A 25,921-nucleotide genomic window follows, 5' to 3' on the forward strand; every position below is an offset into this window, starting at 1 on the left:
TGTTTTTAGAGCATATTTATTGATATATGACTGACATTCTAAGCCCTGAATAGATTTGAAATATGCAGTGTGGCATTCTAACATGTATGCTATCATGTAAGAATTGAATCGCCAGTCTATGTCTGATGCAGGATACAGCATGCTTGGGGCTGGTGCACGGTGATGACCCACAGAGATGTTATGGGGAGGGAGGTGGGAGGGGGGTTCATGTTTGGGAACACCTGTAAGAATTAAAGATTTTAAAATTAAAAAAATAAAAAACTTAAAAAAAATGCAGTGTGATAAGTTTTGACATATGTGTACATCTGTGAACTCATTGCCACAATTAAAAGTAGTGAACATATCTATCACCTTGCAAAATTTCTTCCTGTCCCTTTGTAATTCCTTCTCTTACCCCCTCCTGATCTTCCCCCCTTTCAGGGCAATACTGATATACTTTCTGTCACTATAAATTAGTACGTTTTCTAAAGTTTTACAAAATGGAATCTGTAGTATGTCCTTTTGGGAAGAAGTTGCTTTTTTCACTCAGTGTCATTATTTTGGGATTCATCCATGTGGTTGCACCCTTATTTCTCTTCTTTTTGTGCCACTCAGGTACTCTCTTGAATGGTGTAGCAATCTGGGTCCAGTAAGTAGATGGAAACCATACAGTTGGTTAAGTAAGGAAAGTTTAGTATCAAGAATTATTAACTGTGACTAAAGAGTTAACTATGAGATAATAAGGAAACTTTATACAGCATTGTAGGGCTTTGGGAGAGTACCCAAGGAGGACAGATTTGGAAGGGGTTAAGATGTCATTGGAGAAGATGGGGTTCAGTTCACTGGATAGCAGAGAAGTTCATGGTTTGTATAGGCCAGAGGTGGTCTGAAGTTGCTGGATGAGCAGTAGGCAACTCATTGGAGTGTGAGGGGAGAGCAGGGGACAGAACTGACAGAATGGGTGTGTAGTGGGAGTCCAGGTGCCAGCAGGGGCAGGAAGCTTTTGGAGTGGGTGGGCTGTCTTGGGGGCTTGCAGGAGAGACAGCTTGGTGTGTGTCCATCTGGGCCACAGGCAGCTATGTTCAGTCTCAGGGCTTGTAGAGGGAGTGTAGATGCTGGTGCTGGTAAGAGACCAAGCCCGTAAGGGACACCGACACTTTATTATACCAGGTTGAGGCTTCAAGGTCACAGAAGGATTGTTTTCTCTGCAGGTGGCTAAGACAGTACTCTGTTGGAAGTCCTCATATCTGCACCTACTTCAGTGTCTCTTGAGTGCCCTCTATTGAGAGAGCTAAACATGGGGCATGTTGAAGGAATGGGCATACTGAAGGAATTTTCTTGTCTGTCATACAGCATATATTGATGGATGCATTCAGAACTGAGGGGAATAAATTGATAAGTGATACACATGGATATATCACAGTTTGTTTTTCCATTTATCTATTCATGGGCATTTTGGGTTCTTTTTTAGTTACTGGTTCTTACAAGTAAAGCTGCCATGAACATTTAATATACAAGTTTTTGTATGAACACATATTTTCATTTCTCTTCATTAAATACCTAAGTGTGGAATGACTGGGTCATAGAGTAGGAGTGCATATAACTTTTTAGGAAATTACCAAATAGTTTTCCAAAGTAGCTTTACCAAAAAAAAAAAAGTAGCTCTTTTTATTTTTGGTTTTGTTGGCAGTTCTTCTATATCTTACCAACATTTGGTATGGTCATTCTTTTAAATTTTAGCCATTACTAACTGGTGTGTTTGTGTGGTCATATCGCCTTGTGGTTTTAATTTGCATTTCTCTAATGACTAATGATATTGAGTATTAATTCATGTGTTTATTTACGATTTGTGTATTTTCTGTGGTAAAATGTTCAGATCTTTTACCCTTTGTTTTAATTGATTTAATTCCTCATTATTGAATTTTGAGCACTCTTTATATATTTTTTATTCTATGCTTTGCAGACATTTTCTTCTAGATTGTGGCTTGTCTTTTCATTCTCTTAACAGTATCTTTTGAGGAGCACACATTTTTAATTTTGATGAGGCCCAGGCAATCAATATATTTTTATATGGATGATTTTGTTTTTGTATCTAAGATGTATTTGGCTAATCCAAGCTTAAAAAAGATTTTCTACAAAGTTATCTTCTAGATGTTTTATGGTTTTAGGTCTTATACTTCATTCTATGATGAATTTTGAATTGTTTTTTAAAATATGGATCATAAGCTGCATGGAGGTTCATGTTTTTATGTGGTGATATCTAGTTCTAGCATCATTTGTTGAAAAGGTTGTCCTTTTGATATTTGTCAAAAATCAGTTTGTCATATATACGTGGGTTTATTTCTACCAGATTTGTTCCACTGAACTCTTTGTCTGTCTCGATGCTGCTATCATTTTGATTACTGTGACTTTATAAGAAGCCATGAAGCCAGGTCATGCTACCCCTCCAAATTTATTCTTCGTTTATGGCCTATAAGATATTGGCTGTTGTACTGGTTGTCAATTTATTGCCTCTCAGCTCCAGATTTATCCTTTTTTTCACTGCTTTGTGAAAATGTATCAGGTCCTTTAAATGTTTTTCTTTTGCCAGCTTGTACAGTGTTAAGCTTTGTCAATAGAGAATGCTGGAGAGACATTGCAGGAGAGTTTTGCTTCTTGGTTCTTGTGTGCTTGCTTTGTGGTCTCCAGCAGCATACTCATCTTCTCCAGTGTCAGCCCACATAGCTCCCCGAGCCTACATCTCCTGAGCATGTGCGGCTTTTCCTGCACTAGGCTCCCTGAAGTGCGGAGAGAGCAGTGGCAAGCGCAGCCATCAGCTAGCAACTTCTCTTTCTGTCTCTCCTTTGTGTGGTTTGTAGCAGATTACCTTGGTGGGACACTTCCAGGTCAACAGCTTTTTATTCATAGCTCCCTAAAGACTGGATTTCTGGCAGGATCCATGGGCAGATTTTCAGCAGGTTCTGCCTGCATGTTACCAGAGTACCTTCTCTACCATTCAGTGAGATAGACCTGTGCCCTCTCCAAGTTCTGAATGTCAGCCCTGAGATCGCCTGAGAGGAGTTGGTAGAGGTTCTTGCTTAGCCACTCTGTCTGAGCCTTAGGAAGTATTGGCTGCTGTTGTGTTCTTTAGAATTCTGTTTACTTCTCACTAATTAACTGCTATTACTTCAACCTCTTGTTATAGTTAATGATTCTATATACTTCACTTTCAGTTTTCAAATCTCTGTAGCTACTCTCCTGATTCAGTCCAGAGGGATGCAACTGTACTATGTCGTTTACATTTCTTTGTGAATTTTAGAAGCAATTTATAAATGTCTATCTGAAAAAAGGATATTGGGATTTTTGTTGTATCTGTAGATAAATTTGGGGGAATTGCATAGGATCTATAGATAAATTTGGGCAGAATTGAAATCTTAACAGTGTTGTTTTTTAACCCATGAATAAGGCTGTCTCCATTTACTTAGATTTTTAACTTTTTCTTAGATTTTTAATTTCTTTCAGCAGTGTTTTATAGTTTTCAGTGTACAGATCTTTCCCACACTTTGCCAGATTTATCCCCAAGTATGGTATTTTTTTCTCTTATATATGGTGTTTTATAAAAGGTATTTTTAAATGGTATTTTTAAAATCAATTTTTTATAAATGGTATTTTTTTAAAATTCAATTTTTTAATAAATGGTATTTTATGCCATTTATAAGTGATATGTTTAAAAATTCCAGTTCTGTTTGTTCATTGCTAATATATAAAAGTACAATTTATTTTTGTATGTTGGCCTTGAATTTTGCAACCTTGCTAAGTGAACTTTTCCATTCTAGATTTTTCTTTTCTTTTTATCGATTCCATTGGATTGTCTACATGGACAATTGTGTCTTCCGTGAATAAAGAGAGTTTCATTTCTTTCAATCCAATACAGATGACTTTTCTTTCTTTCTTTCTTTTTTTTTTCTTTACTGACTTCACTGGCTGGACCCTCTGGTATAATGTTGAATAGAACTGGTGATAGTGGATATCCTGGTCTTGCTTCTAGTCTTAGGGGGAAAGCATCTTTTCTTTCATAATTAAGTGTGATATTGATTATAGATTTTTTTTCCTAGACCCCTTTATTAGATTGCTTTCCTTTCCATTCCTAATTTGCAGACTTCAAATCAGGGACAGATGTTGGGTTTTGTTTAATTTTTTGATGTGTTTATTGAGACGAGAGTTACTGTTTGTGTTCCAGCCCTGCTGCTGCTGCTGCTGCTGCTGCTGCTGCTGCTGCTAAGTCGCTTCAGTTGTGTCCTACTCTGTGCGACCCCAGAGACGGCAGCTCACCAGGCTAATGCAAATGTCTGCTGTGCAGTTTTGTATTGGCCGTTGCGGCCCCCCCCACCCCCCCCACCCAACAGAACGCTCCCTTCATGAAAGCAATCATTCTGCATGTATAATACCTGGGTTTTAAAAAGTATTTTATTTTCAAATATCATTTCTAATTGTTTAAAATATAAACTAATTATTGAACTATGGTATGAAAAAGTAGAGAGAAAAATTAAGAAATATTTGGAATAACATATACTGAAGTAATTGTTAACTTACAATTGAAACATTGTATTCATTATGTTCAGCATTACTGATGGGAGATAGCTATAGGATACTTAGGCCTTTTTGTGAATGAGTTGCCCTGGGATAGTTCGGTTTAAGTCTTGTATTTACCACTTGCTAACTTGATAGGTTTCTTAAACTAATTTTCTGATTTCTCATCTGTCGAGTGAATATAAAAATACTCATCCCAAGGGTTATAGTGAGGGTTAAATAGAATCAACTGCATAAACGTACATAGCAGTGTTGTTAGGCACTTAATAAATATTTTTGTCTCTTATTTTCTGCTAAGTTTCTAATGAAAGTTATCTTGGAACCATCAAGAAAATAAAGCAAATTCCTGCTTCTGGAACTTTTAAGCTCTGAAAGAGTTCTGACTTGGGGAAGGATGGTAGAATTTTTTTATAGTGCTTTAGTAGGATGGGTACAGGCATAGTACAGCTAGTTTGGGGGAATGGTTGGTTAAGTATTACTCTCAGAGAATTGGTCTTGTAGATGAGCAGCCATTTTACAATTTAGATTTTATCAACAGAGCTGGGGAGAAGCAGCCTCCGGAGCATGAGAGGGCCAATGGAAACTTCCCAGATTTTTAGAGTCATCATAGTAGATTTTTCTATCATTGGCTCCTGAAGTCTTTTCCCAACCCCACAGTCCTCTTCCCCAAACCCCAAATATGAGGGCCCTTTACCCTGGTCATGATTTTAGGCCTTTCTAGCTCTTGATCTCAGAAGGAATATCTTTATGAAACTTCTAAGAATAAGTAATTAAGTATTTTGTAGTGTTAAAAAGTCTTCTAAGTCTTCCTGTCTTCTTTGCACCATGTTTTGGATCTTGTTATATACCTACTATGCAGTAGACAAAACAATAATGTATAATAATGAAAAGCTTCAAAGTAGACATATGGCTGGAAGGGAGGGTTTTGCAGCAGCTTTTTTTTTTTTTTTGTCTTATAAGAAGTCGAATGAGATAATTTATAATGGCTAGTTTGCAGACTTCGATATGTGCAAGCAACCTTTCAAAGCCTACCTGTGCATTTGCGGGAGCTCGGTTTGTGACTGAATGGATCAGCTATTCTCTTGTATCTTTTTAATGCATTACTGGTTTCTAGCAGCTGGTACTTAACACTGTTCAGTTATGAGTTTGGTTACTTGTCTGTGCTTCCTGTGATTTCTTTGCTTTTATGAGGTACTTTTTGACTACAGGTGGATACAGTCTGCTATAAATATAATCTATGCTTTGAAATTAAATTATCCTTGTCCTCTTTGAATACTCAAATCGTCTTATTATCTGTGAGTTTGCCTCTTGTTTTATGACTTCCTGTGTTCTTGTAACGCTTGCCTACGTTTTAGTATAAGTATAGGCATCCATGAAAGACTTCGGTCTGTTTAGATTTTAGGGAAATATAATTATTTGACCATCATATTTAGGATTATTGGGGTGTTTCTTCCTAACTTTTCAGAATATAGAAAAAGAATTGAGTTTCCTATTCTTTCCTAATCAAGCTCTCTAAGCCCTTTCCTAATCAAGATCTTGCACTTTTCAAACCAGCTTGAATGAAAAATGATATGAAGTATAGTGTATCTGTTATTTCTACATGGATATGCTTACCATAACTATGGAAAATAATTTGATTTACTGTGAAGCTCTTTTAGGGTAAATGTGTCAGATATAATCAATATTTTAGTATTATCATATATACTTAAGTACTTTTCCATAACCCATGAGAACTTTATTTATTTATTTTTTGTTCTACAAAAGATCATGAAAATTTCAATAATGGAGTTTTCTCTTTTTGATATTCAGAGGAAGTTAGAGAACAGATTTATCTACATTTATATAATTTTATTTAAATTTGTCTACATTTTGCCAGTCACTGGTAAGAACCTTTCCTTCATGAACCCTACTTTGCTCCTTACATGACATTTTCGTCCACTTGTGATGTTTGGTACTTATAAAGTAAATGTTCACTGTTCTAGGTTTCTTTAATTTTCTGGAAAGTATTTTTTTTTTAGCCTCTATATCTTTAAATGTTGGGAACTCTGAAAGACAGCCTTTCTTATTTCTTCTCAAGAAAGTATCTTCATTTACTCTTGATGTTTTTCTAGAAATTCCTGCTACCCACAGGTAGAAATGCAAATATGCAAATATAAAATCTCAGCCGTTTAGGATATTTTTAAAATGACCAAGTCAGTTTATTTAAAAAGTTCCATTAGATACGTGGTTTTTTAATAACTACCCCCTAAGCCCCGCTTTACTGAGCCATACTTGACAAATAAAATTGTAGGATATTTAAAGTGTACATTGTAGTGACTTGATCTGTGTGTGAATTGTGAAAGAAGTCCCACCATCTAGTTAGTTCACATATCCATCACATCACCTATTTTATCTATCTGTCTTTTTTTGGTGTCTGTGTGTGTGTGAGAACATTCAGATTCTCTCTTAGCAAATTTCAGGTATGTAATACAGTGTTATTAGTGAGCGTTGTTGTTGAGTCACTCAGTCGTATCTGACTGCAACCCCCTGATCTATAGCCGACCAGGTTCCTCTGTCCTTGGGATTTCCCAGGCAAGAATGCTGGAGTGGGTTGCCCTTTCCTTCTCCAGGGGATCTTCCCAACCCAGGGATTGAACCCATGTCTCCTGCATTGCAGATGGATTTTTTGGCAATGGCTGAGTTACCAGGGAAGCCCCATTATCAATGATAGAAACCACGAGAGGAGGTGAACTCAGAGTCTTTCTATTCAGCCATCTTCGTGAACTCTCCTTAAACCCATTCAGCTTTTGTTTGCCTGGAAAACCCTTTATCTCTTGTTCAATTTTGAAGGACAGCTTTGCTGGGTAGAGTATTCTTGGTTGGCATTTTTTTCTTTTAGCACTTTGGATATATTATTTTACTTCCTTCTGGCCTAAAAAAGTTTTCAGATTTTGCTGAAAGAATCTGCTGAATATTCTATTGAAGTTTTCTTTTACTTAGCATGTGGTTTTTCTCTCACTGCTTTTAACATTCTGTCTTTGTCTTTACCTTTTGATAATTTAATTTAATGGGACTCGGTTTAGACTCATCTTATTTGAAACACTTCAGATGGACTCCCTGTGTCTGGGTATCTGTTTCTTTCCTCAGGTTAGGGAAGTTTTCAGCCATTATTTCTTCAAAGAAGCTTTCTGCCTCTTTTTTTTTCCTTCTGGGACTCCTATAATGTGTAGAGTCCCATTGGCTTTCAGAGCTAGATGATTTGGGGCCCAGTTCCTCAGATGAAGTCTTAAAAGTTGGAGTGGTAGATGTTGGGTCTAAATTCTTCATTTTTCAGGGAGAAGCTAGTAGTGGTGAATTCCTTCCCAGTTGTATATTGCTGTGCTGGGATTGGAGTTTATGAAGAGAATGTTTCTCAGCTTTTCCACTCATTTGATGTAGGTTTTTCCTTATTTACCCTCTTTGCAGTAGTCACTCGCTAGTCTCTGATTTTCTTTCAGAGGAACTTGCATGTTTGGGTGTAGATTCAGTGTGTCTGAGGGCCTCTTATGTAGCTGTTTGAGAGCCTCTTATGTAGCTGTTTTTGACCAGAATGAGATTTGTGATTTTTAGATACTGAATGAATAATGATCCGGAGAAATGAGATGCTGTTCATATCTTTTCATTTGTGCTTGTGTATAATGTAACCTTTTTAATGTAAGTACACTATTAGAGAATATATTTGAAATGTTATCAAAAGGACTCAGTGTGTTGTTTATTGATATCATACCTATTTCTAGTTTGGTTCATATACTTGTTTCATAAGTATGCCAAGTACACGGCATGGTGAGGGAGAAGAAATGTAAAATGTGAGTTTATGTAAAGATACTTAAGGAAGGAAGTGCAGTGTACACTTTCTTCTGTGTTTTTTTTAAATGTTAAAAAAACATTGAAAACTTGGACATCTGAGAAAGCTTAGAAAGCTTCTTGCATTTTGTAACAATTCTTATCTACTAGTTGCAGAGCAAAAACAATAGAAAATTAATTATATAGTAAAAAAGAAAAACCACCTTTAACTATGAAGTCCTCCTATCAAATTCTTCAGTTCATTAAACCTACTTTTGGTTCTTATTATTTAAAAAACGTATTTAGCAGTTTCAAGAAAAGCTTCAGAACAGCTGTAATTACAGCTGCCGTCTTAGTCAAAATAGGGGTTTTTAAAGGCTCCTCACTCCGCTTTCGCATCTCTTTCACTCACCCCAAGCAACCCAAATTTAGTTGTCAAAGTTTTGGTAAGCTCAGAATTCCCGAAACTGGAGTACCATGTGTTTAACTGCGTGTAGATGCAATGATTATCTGTGACTCTTTATTAAAGCTCCTGGAAACGTCTTCATTTTCCTGCTTCTCTGTGCACAGTTATATGATTCTTATCTGTTCTGCCTGTTTCTGCATTGAATTTTATAGATATATGAGTATTCCAAACACAGGTTAGTGATTTTTATGAAGGCCTAGGCATCTACTAAGAATATTTAGAGGGATAATAGGTTTCAATCTAAGTTAAAGCTAATGTTGACATAATTACACGTTGATTGGAAATACCTGAAAAACTGTATGTCTGTGTTTTTAAAAATTACTTCCTCAAATTTTACTGTAATATAAACTTGCCTTTCACCTTTTCTGAAAACAAATTTGGTAAATTTCTTGAAGCAAGTTCTGTTGCTTCTTGAAGCAAGTTCTGTTGAAGCAAGTGAATCAGAAGTAAAATACATATCCATGTTAATGTTTCCCTTATTCTTCCTTCCTCTAGTTTTATCATCTGGGGATGTGGATGTCATTCTGAGGTCTGGTTTTCATGTCATCAGTTGGGAAATGGCTCTAAGGGTTATGAAGAACTGTGAGTAAGCATAGGGTTTGGGGCCAGTCTCCCTGTCCCAATTACTTACCATCTCTTTGGCAGATACTCATTATGCTGAATATTGCTCATGGGCTCTAATAACTTAACTTGGGTTCTAACCAATTTTACTGTGCCTTCTCAGAAATTGAGGTGATTTGCTGTTGAATCACACGTAGGGAATTGAGAGTCTTCTGTCAGTGCTAACAGTTTTTAACACTTAAGGTAGAAAGGCAACTGAAACACGCCTGTATGTGCATAGCACCGTGTTAGCACCTCTTACATTAGCACCATAAGCATCTCTTATCCAAAAGTATAAGGCTATGAAGATGTATTGTTCTTACCTTTAAATAAAGGAGAAAAGGTGCAGATATGTGCATTACAATAATAAATCAACTTTTATAGGGTAAATAAACTTGGACTTAAATCGGCAATCTCAGGAACTCTTTAGAATTTAAAAGAAATTCCAAAGATCCAGACCAATGTTTTTATTATCACACACAGTAAAACAGATTCAGAGAAGTTGAGTGAATTACATTGTCATTGATTAAATGGGGGGTTTATAGAACATTCTAAATATGAACTCAGTAGTGAAATAGGTAGCAAGTTAATGCTTTTATTATTATTTTAGTGTCAGCTGATGTTGGTTTATTGTTCAGTGTAGGTTTTCTAGAGAAGCTGCCAATTCATTTCTCACAAAAGTATAGTGTATATATTAGTGGAATGTGGACTTAGATAGGTTATTTTTAGACAGCATAGCTTTGAACAAAACTTGTTTTAGAGAATACTGGCAAATTCAAGTGGATAATAAAACATTCATTAAGACAGAATAAGGAAACTATATTTACAAAATTACATAACCTTTAAAACATAATTTGGCTTATAGGCATGAGGGCAGATAGCAGGTAAAATTTGAGATGGAATGTAATTTTAATGATGAAAGTACAACTAATTTTGTGAGAATAAAGGAGGAAACTCAACACAAAGAAACTTGTAGGAAGGAAAATAAAACTTTGAGACTTTAATAAGATAGGAAAAAGGAAATGTGAAAAGCAGTTCAGTTTTATTTAGGGATCAGTCATACATTTATCTCATTATCAAAACTTGTTGTCAGTGTCTTCTCTGACTTCCTCCCTTCCTTTACTGGTTCTCTCCGAGAAAGGCCCCAGCGTGGTGTGATATGGCACAGTGCTGTTCTGGCTTTGTCACTTATGACCAGCATGGTCTTGGACTAAAAATTTGCTTATTAAGACATACTAAAGTGAATAACTTTTAGTTAGTTAATCAGACATTTGAAATTCAGGTACTTCATAGAAAACGAGACTATGTCTTTGCTGTGACTATAGGATCATTGGAGTAATCAAGTGAAATCACGTGAAATTGTTCTAAAAACCAAAGACTTCACAAAGGTAAATAATACTGTTTTATGCTGTAAGTATAAATTTAGTCTAACAAGACAAATATTTGTCTATCCAATATGTCAGAATTAAGGTTGCAGTTTTGAATTAGGGAAGATACAGTTCTAGCTTTTAAGATGCTTTTTGTCTAATTTGACAAAGTAGGAAATAAAATATATAGTGCAGCTGTCTACAGTATATGACAGAATATGAAAAGGGTAATGAGAGGTTAAGCTGAACTGAATTTTGGCTTTAAGTTAAAGAGCTGCTTACCTGAATCTACTCCAGGTCCCTGAGACTCAGTACGCCACAAGTGACAAAGTGAGTATTTTGACCTTTGATGTATATGTCTTCTGCTTCTTGGGCTTTTAGGTAAGAGTGGACAGATTTTAACGTGAGTTGCCATGTGATAGAGGTCTAAACTTAGGCTTTCCAATAGATGCGGATAGGAACCTGTTAATTTTTAGGTGTACAGATATGAGTCAGTAGCTGACTCAAAGTTACAAAGAATGTACAATTTTTAGTCTTGTTGAGTATTATCAAGGAGATATGTTCCAGGTTTTAACATCTGGGTTGGATAGTTTGATAGGGGCATAGAGGATTAAAAGGGGACTTTAGGAACATCTGTTTCAACCCCCTGGAATATACTTTTTACAGGGTCCCAGAATTAGCTTTACTGTTTATCATGCTGAGGAATCTTCTGGTTATGTCACATAGTACACTTTCTTATGGGCTCTTGTGTTGGGTATTCTTTTTTTTTTTTTTTTTTTGGCTCCGAATGACCTCCCTCTCGTTGTTGTGTATTCTTTACCTTTTGGTGCATATGCTGCAGGTTTGGCTGAAGCGAGAACCTGTTGATGGAGCAGCCAGGAGTAGAAAGAGGAGAACGATAGGTTCAGGACGCAGGACAAGAAAGGAAATTATAATAACAGTAATAACTAATACTTATTAGCACTGAAGTCCCAGATGCTGTTCTAAATGCTTTTCTTATATTAATATGAGATGAGTTAAATGAAACATAATAGTATTTACCCATGTTACAGATAAGGGAACTGAGCTATAATGCTTTGCACAGTGGACGGCAGGGTTCATGATTTTTGATTCTAGAGAGTAAACCCTGAGCACTATCACAGATTGCTTCTTAAAGATAACCTGGAGGCCCCTTTTGAAAATTTCTCTGCCTTTTCTTCTCTAAATGTGATAGCCATTAGAGATAAAAGATGAATATTTTAAAAGATGAATTGGGTTGGGTGGTGATGCTGGTGGAGGAGGTGAAATATTACAGAATTTATTCAGCATTTTAAGACTGAATGATGGTATCAGAAAGGAAGGAATATAATCTACTGTGCAAATCAGAGGGAAAGGGAATTTTGGTGAAGACCAGATTTTATGATGCTATAGAAGCGTGAAAGCTTGATACAGGAAGTTTAGTAAGGGCTTATGGTCACTGGTTTAGGTAGATCAGCACTGTACAATAGAAATACAATGTGAACCATGAGTGTAATTTAAAATTTTCTGGTAGCCACATTAAATAAGGTAAAAAGAAATAGGTTAAGTTAGTTTTAATAATGTATCTTATTTAAATATTATTTAAAATAATTATTTAAAACTGATGAAATATTTTGCCTTCTTTTATTCCTACTGAGTCTTTGAAGTCAGCGTGTATTTTACACTTAGGGCATTTTTCAGTTTAAACTAGCCATATTTCACATGCTCAGTGGCCACATTTGGCTACTGGCTGCCTTACTGGACAGTGCATTTTTATACCATTAAAAGATAGGTTCTTTAAAAAGTTTCTGATTGAATTACACCTAGATGGCTTATTCTTCCTCTGTGAAGGAGTGGAGGGAGGTCTGGGGCCCAAAGGTATCCCTATTCAGTTGTGTCTAGAGAACCTTCTCATTACGGGGAACTTATTTTTTAATACTTAGTACAAAAAGAGTGGGGAAAGGTTTACCAAATGTTTAGGTTTCCTATCATTTGAGGTGCGTGGGTGTTACGCAGTTAGAGGGACTTCTAGGCCGTTCCAGATAATTTCTGTGGTCATATTAGTTCTGGGCTCTGGTTTCCATTATAAAGAGCAGAGTGCTTTTTCTGTAGACAGAGCTCTGGAAGAGAAGCACACCGTTCTTGAAACGTGGTGTCTGTTGGTTCAGGGACTCTGTGCCGCCATCTAGAACCCTTCACAACATCACTGATTTCACTGATGTGCTTTTATGGGATTTGATGTGTTTAAAGTTGCATTATTCCTCAGGCAGGGATTTCTAAAATCTGCTTTTTCCTTTAAAAAAAAAAAAAAAGAGAAAAGCTCCCACTAAATAAACTTATCACATTAAAAAAAAAAGGCTAAATCTTTTGTAACTATTAAAGTATAATATGCATTCTTTATAAAAATCTAGATAATAGAGTTAGCTGCTTTTACATGTTTAATGAACAGATCTCGAGCACAGGGAAGTGTTCAGTCTGTGTTCAGTCTTTGGGTTCCTCCTGCCGTAATAAGATTCTTTGGGCAGTAGCTCTCCAGTGAATCAGACTCTCTGCATGGGACAGGTAGTGAAAAAGAGACAGTGAACAAGTGAGAAGTATGTGTTCTTTCTGCCTAAGATATATATGTATATTGTTCTATATCATGTATCATATGTTATTTGACTAAGAGCCTAATTTGAATGCATTTCATTAAAAATCTTCTTAGTTATCCGTAAAACTAAGATCTATAAAACTAAGTAACTACAAGAGTTGCATTAACTTGTTGAGAGATACCGGGTTAAAATACAAGTTCTGTCCTGTACAGTTGAACAGAATAGTGTACACGTTATCATAATCAGTAGTTTTCATTTTCTGAGTTTGTAGTTTTAGTGGTATGCTGATGTTATCAGGCTTCCCTGGTGGCTCAGATGGTGAAGAATCTGCCCGCAGTGCAGGAGACCTGGATTCAATCCCTTGGTAGGAAAGATCTCCTGGAGGAGGAAATGGCAACCTCCTGGCAAGTATTCTTGCCCAGAAAATCCCACAGAGGATCCTGGCGGATTATAGTCCATGGGATCGCAAAGAGTCGGACATGACTGAGTGACTAATACTTGCTTTCATTTTTTTTGATGTTATCAGTGAATTGTGTTTTACTTGTGGATGTAGTTGTGGTTCAGGTGGGAACAGGGTAAGGGATGTTTGTGGAAACCATTGCTTACCATTTCGGGGATGCGTTGTGGGAAGAAACAAGCGAGAAATATATTAATACTTGAGAGATAAGACAGTAGCCACATGGGAGCAATTGGAGATACTGGGAAATACATATTTTGAGAAAAGTTAGAGTGTTTTAAAAAATGTACAAAACTTAATCATTAGGAACATAATCAAATTTTATAAAATTTGAGTAGGAAACATTAAAGAGCATTAGAGAACTTTGAATTTCATATTTATTATGTTCATATTTTGTGTGGATGAAATATAGAGTCTTGTTTTGAATTGACCCCCTTGTGGCTTCTTAGACTCTTAACTAAGGATCATAGTCTTTATGTGTGGAGAGTTCCAAGACTGAGTTTGTCAGGTTATTGAATCTAAAGTCATTCAGTGTTAGCTGTTTAGATTTTATCAATCTGTATCTTCATATTTTTTGCTGGAAGGTTAACAGTCATATTGACCCTTGTCAAGGAGTTGTTAGTAATTTACAATTCTAAAGTGCTATGAAAGCATTAAACACTCTTTAAGTATTATACTTATTTGAACATTCCTTAATACAAAGTAGTTTATTCATCAACCCCTACTTGGTTTTGGTTACTATAATTACCTGTTCTCAGACGTCTGCCACAGTCCTGTGCCTGTCCTTCTTTAGTTCTTAGCCTTGTAGGAACGTTTGTGAGTGTGTGCTTAGGTCATTCCCCATGACTGACCTGGGCATAACTCAGGAAAATTCTTGTAAAGTGTGTTTATGACTGCGGAACGGTTTTGTATTGACTGTTGTTGCCTGGCTTCTTGAGGAAGTTAGCTTAGGTTAAAGAGTTCAGATTTTGGAATTACTTGGTTTCTCATGAATCCTGTCTCTTCTCCTTTACCACCTCTAGGCAAGTTACTTGCCCAGGCAAGTTGTTAAACCTTAGTTTCCTTAACTGCAACTTGAAATAATAGCGACTGCCTCTTAGGCTTGTTAGGAGGACCCCCATAAAATAATCTCTCTACTGTTAGGGATATAGCATTTTGCTGTTTGTTTGTTTGTTTTTGAATCAAGATGATTTCCTTTTTAGAGTGGTTTTAGGTTCACAGCAAAACTGAGAGGGAGGTATAGAGGTTTCCTGTATGCCCTTTGCCCCTGCACATGTATAGCCTCCTCCATTTATCAGCAGTTCCCACCAGAGTGGTACATTTGTTACAGTTGATGAACCTGCATTGACACATTATAATCAGAAATCCATAGTTTACCTTAGGATTAACTCTTTAGGTTGTACATTCAGTGAGTTTGGACAAATGTTTAATAACATTTATGTATAATTATAAAACTGCCGGGAGCCAGCGTGAGGAACTCCACCCATGGCAAAGGTCATGAGGAAGGAGGCTTCGGCATACGCAAAGGCAGGATCAGAGCCTCAGGAAACCCCGCTGTTCTTGAGCATCTACCCCCAAAACCAGAGTCCAGCCCTTCCCCCGTATATCCTCTGTGCCTTTTCATCACTTCTCCCCAACTTCCAACCCTGGACTATTCCTAATCTTTTTACTGTCTCCATAGTTTTTTGTTTTCCAAAATGGCATATTAGTTAGAATCAAACAGTTATGTAGCCTTCTCAGATTGACTTTGTTTACTTTAGGTTCTCCCCATGTCTTTTCATGACTTGATAGCTCATTCCATTTTAGTACCGAATAATATTTCATCGTCTGCAAGTACCAAAGTTTACTTATCCATTCACCTACTGAAGGACATCTGGTTGCTTCCTAGTCTTAGCAATTATAAATAAAGCTACTCTGAGCATCTATGTGCAAGTTTTTGTGTGGCCATTAGTTTTCAACTAGCAGCTACTTTTATTGAGCATTTATTTTAGCCAGACACTGTACTATATTTTATATGCAAAATATCATTTAATTCTTATTGTTTAGTCACTCAGTCATATCCAACTCTTTTGTGACCCCATGGACTACAGCATGCCAGGCTTATGTACGTATAATAGATTGTGAAGAATTTACAGCCCATAGTAATATATGTCCAATAACTGATTGCTATTATTTTATCTCTGTGTGAGTTCTGAGCATGTAGTTTAAGTAGAAATTGAGGCTTTTAAGATGAGACTGACAGTGAGCATTCGATCAGACCTCAAAGAATTATTAAGAAGTTGACAGTGGATTGAAGGTGAAGTGTATAGTAAATTGTAGTTCAAGGATAATCCACATGGTAATCATTTAGGAAGCCTGTTAAAATGTAGAGTTTGGGGTTCATTTACAGAAACTCAGGCTTTATGAATCAGAATCTCTGGCCATGGAGCTCAGGTTCTGTAGTTTTACAAGCTTAATAAGTAATTCTGATTCACTATGAAGTTTGAGAATCATATTTTAAATTTATTCTTCCTGATGATTACAAAATGATTCTAGTGATTTTAAATAGTTGTTTTTCTTTGATATAATAAGCTTTCTATTTTATTGGTGATGGAGCTGGTAAACTTTTTCTGTTAAAATTTTTCCATGTTATGAGGGTACGAAGGTAGTGATATTTGTTCATTCAACTATTTTTTAGTAAATGTCACTTCTTTAAAGTATATTTTAATTTTTAAATAAATATTGCATAGTTTACTTTATTATTCAAATAATATAGTCTTTTTGAATAGGATAAGAAAGTAAGGCATACTTCTATGCCTATTATGAAGGTAGGTAGAGATGCATGCTATTATGAAGAGCATACTATTATGAAGATAGGTAGAGACACAGAGAGTGTTTTCTGGTACTAACTAGAAAGGAAAAAATAGCTATAAATAATTTATATAACTAACATGAATGATTAAAATCTGATGGAAGTTTTCAAAGAGTTTTGGTATGGGTTACTTTATTAGTCATATTAGTTAATGACAGAGTCATATCAGGAACGCTTAGCTTCTGTTGTTTTTTGACGGTTCCTTTCTCTCCTAAGAACACTGTTCTTTTGGGTTTTGTCTTTGTTGGCTTCCTGGGAAGTCTTATTCCAGATCCACAGTTTGGGAAATCAGAATTCATCCCTACAGTGCTTCACATGCACCTAGCTTTCTTAGATTCTTCTGGTAAAACCTTACCCAAAGGAACCAATGAATTCAAGTCATAATTTTAAACTTAGGTCTTTAGAAGACTCCATTTCAGTGAGTCTTTGCATTTGTATTTTTAGCCCCCAAATCTTTCTGGCTCCAGCATCCACTTTAATAACTCTATGGGTTAAGCAGTGCTATTTTTAATATCTGTAGTTTTGCTCATTTTCAGAAACTAGGTCAACTGGGCTTTGTCAAATGAAAAAAGGTACACTTTATTTTTTAGGAGTATCCTTGGACTGAATGAAGCTAAAACATAGACATTGTTGCTCTTCTTTAAATACTCATAGGATATAATTTTGCTTATTTTAAGCTCAGTCTGCCCAGTACAATAATATATTTATCTCTGGAAACTCTGGCTTTTCTATTGTACTGTTCAGAATTCACATGAATTATTAAAACTTTTTAGTAGGCCTTTTATCGATAGCCTTTTATCTGACCTCTTCTTTAAAGTTGTCTTCAGCATTTTCAAAAGAATCATCTGGGTCTTTCTGGGGCTGGAGATTTTGCTTCTGTAATGACAGAAGCAGAGAGTGAACTTTTTGGAAGTTAGTAGTAGTGGGGTACAGAAGAAGAGAAAAATCAGACTAAATTATACATCATGCCATTTCATTGTAAAAAATAATCATAACCTTTTGTCCTTTTCGGAGAGTGATGGTGGTGGTTATAGGAAGAGTATAGGGTGAATTAAGGAGACATCAAGGAAAATATGTCTCCAAACATAGAGCTTTAATTATTTCCCAAAGGTAGATAGTAAAGTGGTTCTTTCCAGAAATTTTCATTCATAGGAACCCTATCTGCAGTATTGGTATACTTATCATTCACCCTAGAATATTGACAACGTTGATGTTATAGGTGGTAATCTGAGTTACTGCTTTTGTGTCATATTCCTTTCTGTTTTAAGTGTGGGCTACAGACCTATAACAGTGTTGATACGATTATATTACTATTGTAACAGTTTTTCTTTTTAAACCAGAGTAAAACACTCTGATTTTTTCCTTCATTCTTATAGTATTTTTATTTTCAATAAGTACACTTCCTTCTGAATTATTTCAACATGTTTGGTCAGTCGCTCAGTCGTGTCTGACTCTGCAACCCCATGGACTGAAGAACGTCAGGCTACCCTGTCTATTAGCAACTCCTGGAGCTTGTTCAAACTCACATCCATTGAGTCAGTGATGCCATCCAACCATCTCATTCTCTGTCCTCCCCTTCTTCTCCTGCCTTCAATCTTTCCCAGCATCAGGGTCTTTTCCAATGAGTCAGTTTTTCATATCAGGTGGCCAAAGTATTGGAGTTTCAGCTTCAGCATCAGTCCTGCCAATGAATATTCAGGACTGATTTCCTTTAGGATGAACTGTTTTGATCTCATTGCAGTCCAAGGGACTCTCAAGAGTCTTCTCCCACACCACAGTTCAAAAGCATCAATTCTTCGGCGCTCAGCCTTGTTTATGGTCTACTTTCACATCCATGCCTGACTACTGGACAAACCGTAGCTTTGACTAGACAGACCTTTGTTGGCAAAGTAATATCTCTGCTTTTTAATGCATTGTCTAAATTGGTCATAGCTTTTCTTCCAAGGAGCAAACATCTTTTAATTTCATGGGTGCAGTCACCATCCACAATGATTTTGGAGCCCAAGAAAATAAAGTCTGTCACTGTTTCCTTTTTTTTCCCCCATCTATTTGCCGTGAAATGATGGGACCAGATGCTATGATCTTAGTTTTTAAACGTTCAGTTTTAAGCCAGCTCTGGATGTAGCTAGTCTTTAGATCATATCTTGAGCATTAAAGTCATAGGCGGTCCCACTAGTGGTTCTGAATCCCTCTGTCAGTGCATTATAAACACTTGGGTGTTTTTTTTTTTTTTTAAACATGCCTAGACTCTGCCTCAGACCAGTTAAGTCAGATCTCTGGCTGCAGTGTTCTGGACATGATCATCATCATTGTTTTAAAAAAAATATTCTGTCATTCTCATATGAATAGCATTAAGAGCTGCTATTTTATTAATGTGAAGGAGAGTCATTAAGCTAGGTAACTCCATTTTATGTCCTCATTTACTATTATCTTCCTACATTTTAAGCATCTGAAGGATAAGCATAAACTGGTCAGAATTCTTTAACTGGGAGGCAGCTTATAATGTTGGCTTGAAGTTTTCTTCACAAATACTGGACTGAAAAGTTTGACTCCTTGAACCCTTCTTCATGGCTTTTATTTCCTAGTGCTCTCATAATTTTCGTAATCTTCTATGGATTCTCCCTAATTTCTCAACAGCTTCTTGAAAGTATAGTAATCCAAACTCAATATAAAATTAACAAAACTGAATAGTGGCAGAAGCAGCAAATAAATTCCTTCTACTTCTTAAATTCTGTGATTTTTATTAAAGTGGAAAACATATTTGTTTCAGACTTCTAATTGGCCTTTTCTTTATGCTTTAGGGAGTCAAAATGTGTTTTCTACCATGATGTTTGTTTTAGTACATTACTTTCTTAGGTTACATTCCCTCTTTTTTCTTTCTCAATTGTACTTTTTGCCACCATTTCCCTGTATGTATTTGGAAATAGTCAGTACATATTTTCTCATGGATTATCATGTTTTGGGAAAGTAGTTTTCCAGATTGATCAAATCATGGTAAAATTTTATTCCATTTACATATCAGTTAGAATCTAGACAGGGAAGCTATCTACCCTATATTTCTGCCATAAAATGTAATACAGGGAGTAGGTTATACAGGCATTAATTAAAGGCTGAAAAGTCCAAAGGGAAATACTGGAGTAACACAGAGACAATAATTGAAGAAAGCACCAGTCATCCAGAGGACGGGGAACTGAGAAGAGCTTAGAGTAGAGTTTGGGCTCAAAACTTCTAGATGGGGTACTGACTATTGCTGGTACTTCTTGGAGTGTCAGAAAAACTTGTGGCTCTCACCAACTGCTGCTCTTGGGATGGAGGGCTTGTGCTAGGTCAATGCTGAATGGAAAAGGCAAGCTTCTCCTTATTGGCAGCATGAGGAAGCTGCTGCTGCTGCTGCTAAGTCGCTTCAGTCGTGTCCGACTCCGTGCGACCCTATAGACGGCAGCCCACCAGGCTCCTCCGTCCCTGGGATTCTCCAGGCAAGAACACTGGAGTGGGTTGCCATTTCCTTCTCCAATACCACTACATGTGAATGAATGTGAATGTGAAGTCGTTCAGTCATGTCTGACTCTTTGCGACCCCGTGGACTGTAGGCCACCAGGCTCCTGCGTCCATGGGATTTCCCAGGCAAGAATACTGGAGTGGGTTGCCATTTCCTTCTCCAGGAAGCTAGCTGGCAAAAGAGAAAAGTAGTTTCCACAGTTCTATTAATATTATCAGCATTACTAAGCTGAGTATTAAAGGGTGGATTTGTTGCTGAGAGACCATAGCTGAATAACCAGCATGTATAGCTTTCTCTTCTGGTTATAAGATAGCTTTTGGTCTGTTGGTCTCCCTCTTAGCGACGGGAACCCTGCATGTTCTTGGTGTCTAGGATTTAGAATGAAAGGAGTTATTATTATTTTTAAATAAGTTGTGTAGCTAATGTGATTTGATAACTGTCACAGCCTTTCTTGGGACCTGAGATTTAATGATTATTCATTACTTTGACTCACAAGGGGTTTCTGTATTTCAAGATCCCTCATTCAAAATATAAAAATTGTAGGAGTGATGATAAACCAGAGATTAAAATTGGTTGCTTATTGGCCAAACTGTGGCCTATAGTGGGAACCAATCTTTAAACAGAGGAATTATACTTTCTCTCTCATTCTAATATTCTTGCAGCAGAGCTTCTCAACTTTTAATATGTATATGAATTATTTGGAGATCTTGTTAAAATGCAGATTCTGATCCAATATGTCATTGGTTAGGGCCTGAGATTCTGAATTTCTAACAAACTCCCAGTGGAACCTGAAGCTACTGGTCCCTGGACCAGACTTTTTTTGTCTTCCCTTCCCTGGTAGCTCAGCTGGTAAACAATCTGTCTGCAATACGCAAGACCTGGGTTCAATCCCTGGGTTGGGAAGATCCCCTGGAGAAGGGAACGACTACCCACCCCAGTATTCTGGCCTGGAGTATTCCCTGGACTTAGAGTCCATCGGGTCGCGAAGAGTCAGACACGACTGAGTGACTTTCACTTTCACTGCATTGGGAACTGATGGTTTGGCTTGGATCCACTGTTGGACCTGGTTTTGGATGGTTGAATGGTGAGTGGATCATGAAGTAGAGCTTCATTCAAGCTTATTTTCCAGAGATGTTTTGAGCAATTTTATTAGAGGTATTTATAGCTGTTTCTTTCCAGGTGGGCAGAGAAGGGCAGTGCCTCCAAATAGGTTGACTTTTCTTCCATAATTTTGTTGCTCCTCTAGATGTAGAAGCATGCTTATCACTTGTAGTTTTCCTGGAATATCTGAGGCTTTTCGGTAACTGTGTACATGTTTAAGGGAAACTAAACTAATGGGAGACAGGAGAGGAGGACAGTTAGAAAATTCATGTATCAGATAGCTTGTGTTCTTTAAAGCCATTATTCTTGATTAAATATAGGGCTATCTATGCATTTAAAAAATTTGGTTTCAATTTCACACTAAATGCATTTTCCCACTTTTGACACTTTGGTATTACTGAAAGTATAAGGTCTTCCTTGAGCCAAATAATAGTAGTCTATCTTAATTGAACTTCATATACAGCCCAAATTTATGAAGTTGTTAATTGCTCTTTATATTTGGATTTTACTTTACCAAGGCATACCTGATTACATGAATAAAAAGTTAATCTTTTATTCAGTTGCTGACTGTCAAGCTCCTCTCCCTGCTTTCCTTATCCCCATTACCCCCAATTCCTGGATTTTTCTTTTTGTCTTTACAGACCTAGATTTTTTAAGACCCTAGGTTGTTTCTTCTTGTCTATTGGTGCTTTATATTTGTATGAATGTTACTCTCAAAATTTTTAAATTCAGGCTATAGGTAATATAATTCAGGGCATGGAATTGAAATAATTGGCCGCTTTATCAGTTGAGGTGAAAGGGTTAAAATGAAAGTTAAGGATCCAGGGGACCCCTACAGAAATGAAGGGTTAAAAAATGCTCAATTTTAGGATCCTAAACAAAACATTTTGATTGGCATATAGAGACCCTTGCATGCACACAGACGTCCATATTTGAATATTTATAGAAGATAATCTGTCAAAATTACTGTTATTTTAATTTGCCAAGCTTGGCTGATTGCTGCAGTTGAATGTTAGTTGAATTCTAGATGAGGAACTGTAAATATGATCTGGTCTGGAACATACTTTTTGTCCTTGAAGCTGTTTGAATAGTACCCTCTTTTTTTTTTTTTTTTTTAATAGTGGGACCTTTTTATATTAGCTGAACTTTCATGTTTTCCTTTTTTGGGAAAAAAAAAGTAGGGTGATAACAGTAAATGTTAAAATTTTGTTGTGTTGCTGTTAAAAAAACTATTTACAGTTAGTGATCAGTGATTATTTAAATAGTTTTCAACTATTTGTCCAATCTTTGCTCAAAGAAGCCTTCCCTGGAGAGTTTAAACCTAGGAACATATATCTCTTCAAGGCTTGAGGTTTTGTGTCACATAAGTTTCTTGTTAACAAAGAAATGTATGATTGTAGATAATTAATGTTACCCCTTTCTTTGTCTCATTTTAAACAGTTGATAATTATAGTGACCTGGTTTCAAGCAGTAATATCTTCCATTGGAAATATGTGATTTCATCAGCTTCTTACATTCTAGGGGAAAAAAGGTAAGCCATTTTTCATACTTAATATTTAGTGACTTTGTAAATAAGTCAAATTTTTCTCTTTTAAAAAAGTTAAAAAATGCTTTTCTCTTTAGGTAGTGTTTTCTCATGCAGAAAACACTGTGTTATTTATTTACGTCATATCGCTATTCCTCAAAAGATTCTGCTGAATCTACATTATTTCAGCTCTAGAGATAATATGATGGAGAAGGTAGCGGCAACTCTTGCCTGGAAAATCCCATGGATGGAGGAGCCTGGTGGGCTGCATTCCATGGGGTCGCTAAGAGTCATATACGACTGAGCGACTTCATTTTCACTTTTCACTTTCATGCATTGGAGAAGGAAATGGCAACCCACTCCAGTGTTCTTTCCTGGAGAATCCCAGGGACGGGGGAGTCTGGTGGGCTGCTGTCTCTGGGGTCACATAGAGTCGGACACGACTGAAGCTACTTAGCAGCAGCAGAGATAATACGATGACTTTCTAAAAATCATACAACAGCTTTTCGGAGCAGGACTACATTCTGTGTGCTATCTACTGGGCTGTCTTGTCCCTTTACGTAGCTATTCTCCCCTGAGTTTCTGGTTTTACATGTATAACCACTGACATGACTAGATAGTCTTCATAGTTTTGTTTTCTTGCCTTTGATGTTTTCATTTCTTTATCTCTTGTAAACTGACATAATTGGATCTTGCTTTAGTAAGATAGTTGGTTATTACTTTTGTTAGAAACTATGTCAAGTACTAAGTCTCAGATTTACTTAGACACTGACTTTATTTTGGGGTTTGAGGAATGTGGGGGTCTCAGGAATGTATTTTACATTTAGCAAATTGGGTGGAGCTTACAGAGCATTCTTTTCTTTTTTTTTCACAAGCATCCATCTTCTTTCTCTTTGGACAGTTCTTTTTTGTGTAGATTTTCTTTTTTCTAAGAGTGTTTATATTACTGTTCACTTATTGCTATGATCTCTTTTCTCAGTTCTTTTTGTGACCATCTCTACTGTCATTTCCAGTATATTTCCTACCCTAATTCCTCAGTGATCCTCCTAAGAAAATTATTTGTCCAACTCTGTGGTAATCCTCCAAGTGAAGAGTAAGATTCTTAATAATTCCTTAAGATGTTAGGCTTGCTTTTAGTTTTGTAGTGGTTCACCATCTGTTCACTATATAAAGGACTCAGAAGTATCTGTTATACCTAATGTATGAGGGATATGGAAATAATAACAAAATGAAATTTACATTTATGCAAAGCAAAGGTGGGGTTAATACAGTCCCTTAGGTTTGGCCATTCTGATATTCTTGCTATGTTTGGAGACTAATTTTGCAACCTACTTTCAGATTTTTTAAGGTGAATTCGATATGTTCATCTTATAATCAGTTTGCTTTTGGTTAAGTATGTTAAAACTCAAGTTGAATAAAATTTAAGTTAGTAATATAAAAAGTAATGAGCTGTTCTACAGTATGATTTGGAAAAAAATTAGCTGTACTTCTTGCTATAAGAACAGCAGATAGCACAACTAAGATTTTCTAAGTAAAGTAATTTTGGTAAAGGTTAATTTCATGGCAATAGAAAATTTGGGATTTGGCATCCAAATGTCAAATTTCACATATAAATCCTAGCTTTCTACTGACTTTTCTTTTACCCCCAGAGGATAAATCTTAAAACTTATAATTTGTTTAGAAGACACTATAATGCTGTTTTAGGAATAAGAAACTAGCTTTATTTTTCTATAATTTAACACTAAGGGTAACCAGTGCATTACAGTACTTGTTGATAGGTTTTTATAAAGCTCTTATGGAAATTTAATATTCAATTGTTTACATAGAAAAAATTTTAGTTTGTCATAATGATGTGGGTTCTAAATGATAACCCATGATATTCACCTATGTGTTTTCATTGTTTCAGAAAGAAAGGATGAAGTGGATTGTTTAATAGTTTGCCTTTTGGTATTATTTATTGGGTAAACACCATGAGTAATCATATCTTAGCTAATTTGTGTGCCAGTGAGACAAATATAGATCTCCATTTGTTTCTTAGCTCCTTTATATCATAAGAGGGTTATATTATCACTCTGTCAGTTAGTTAAAGGGTAACAATTGAAAATGGATTTTTGTTTGTTTGTTTCTGGTATGGCATGTAAGAAGCTTAGAAGTCATTATTCTAGCTTAACAACAAGTGAAATAGTGAACAAACTAAGAAATCAAAACTCTTCTTAGATCCATCAGAGAAGTGAGGTCACAGGGCAAACCACTGTTCTCAAATTGAAGAGACAGGCAGATAGAGAATGACAGCTTAGCAGCAACCTCAAAAGAAACCTCTGGTGTGTAGGAAAAATCTAAAGTGTGATTGACAAATTATAGGAAGCTCTGGGTGGACAAACCTGACACGAAAACTCCAGGGGGACCTGGTAGCAGGGGATCCCCACATTTTTGTGATTTTACTTCTAGGAGCTCTCTCAGGTCCTCACAGTGACTATCTGAGAAAAATCCCCTGGTGCTTCCTACAGGGGGAGGAGAAAATAACCATTTTGAGATATGCCAAGGCATCTTCCTTTTCTCAACAAGATCTGCTATCGAGAGAAAGTATTTTACCAGAGAGAGTCTCATCTCTAACTGACCTAGAAGAAGGGAAATACCCAACTCTAGCCTTCCATGTTGGAAGGAGAGAAAGATCCAGTTCTTGCCCTCTGTACCATCCTGTTCCACCTAGGAGGGGAGCGCAAGACTGGAAAGAACTTGTGAAGTTCACATCCAGAGGAGCACAGTTCCACGGAAAGGCTGAGACCTAACTTCTACTCCCGCCACACCTTACAACATTAGTAAATTTCTGTTTGCTGCAGTTCCTTTTATTCTGTGCATGATGTCTGACTTCCAGCAAAAAAACTACAGGGCAGACTATAAGAAAAACCAGTTTAAAGAGAGCAAGCATCAGAATCAGACTCAAATGTGACGGGAATACTGCACTTATAAAACAAGGGATTTAGAACAACTGTGCTATACAAAAAAGATCTTAATGACCCAGTTAACCACTATGGTGTGATCACCTGCCTAGAGCTGGACATCCTGGAGTGAGAAGTCAAGTGGGCCTTAGCAAACATCACTGCAAACAAAGCTAATG

The 25,921-nt window shown here is 36.5% G+C and overlaps 1 protein-coding gene across 16 annotated transcripts in view; it reads left to right on the forward strand.

Moving 5' to 3' along the window:
• Positions 1-25,921, forward strand: part of FUT8 (fucosyltransferase 8) — a 315,633-nt gene that overhangs the window by 82,648 nt on the left and 207,064 nt on the right. For 12 of the 16 annotated variants that reach the window (XM_042252625.1, XM_042252629.1, XM_042252632.1 and 9 more), the window contains one exon: positions 22,719-22,809. The gene's annotated coding sequence lies outside the window, so the exon portion shown is untranslated. Of the gene's footprint in view, positions 1-9,310; positions 9,398-10,740; positions 10,804-10,827; positions 21,262-22,718; positions 22,810-25,921 lie in introns of those variants that run through there. The other 4 variants (XM_042252627.1, XM_060418173.1, XM_042252628.1 and 1 more) reach the window with 3 other exon arrangements.

This window comes from Ovis aries, chromosome 7, assembly GCF_016772045.2.
Source record: "Ovis aries strain OAR_USU_Benz2616 breed Rambouillet chromosome 7, ARS-UI_Ramb_v3.0, whole genome shotgun sequence".
Lineage (NCBI taxonomy): Eukaryota > Metazoa > Chordata > Mammalia > Artiodactyla > Bovidae > Ovis > Ovis aries.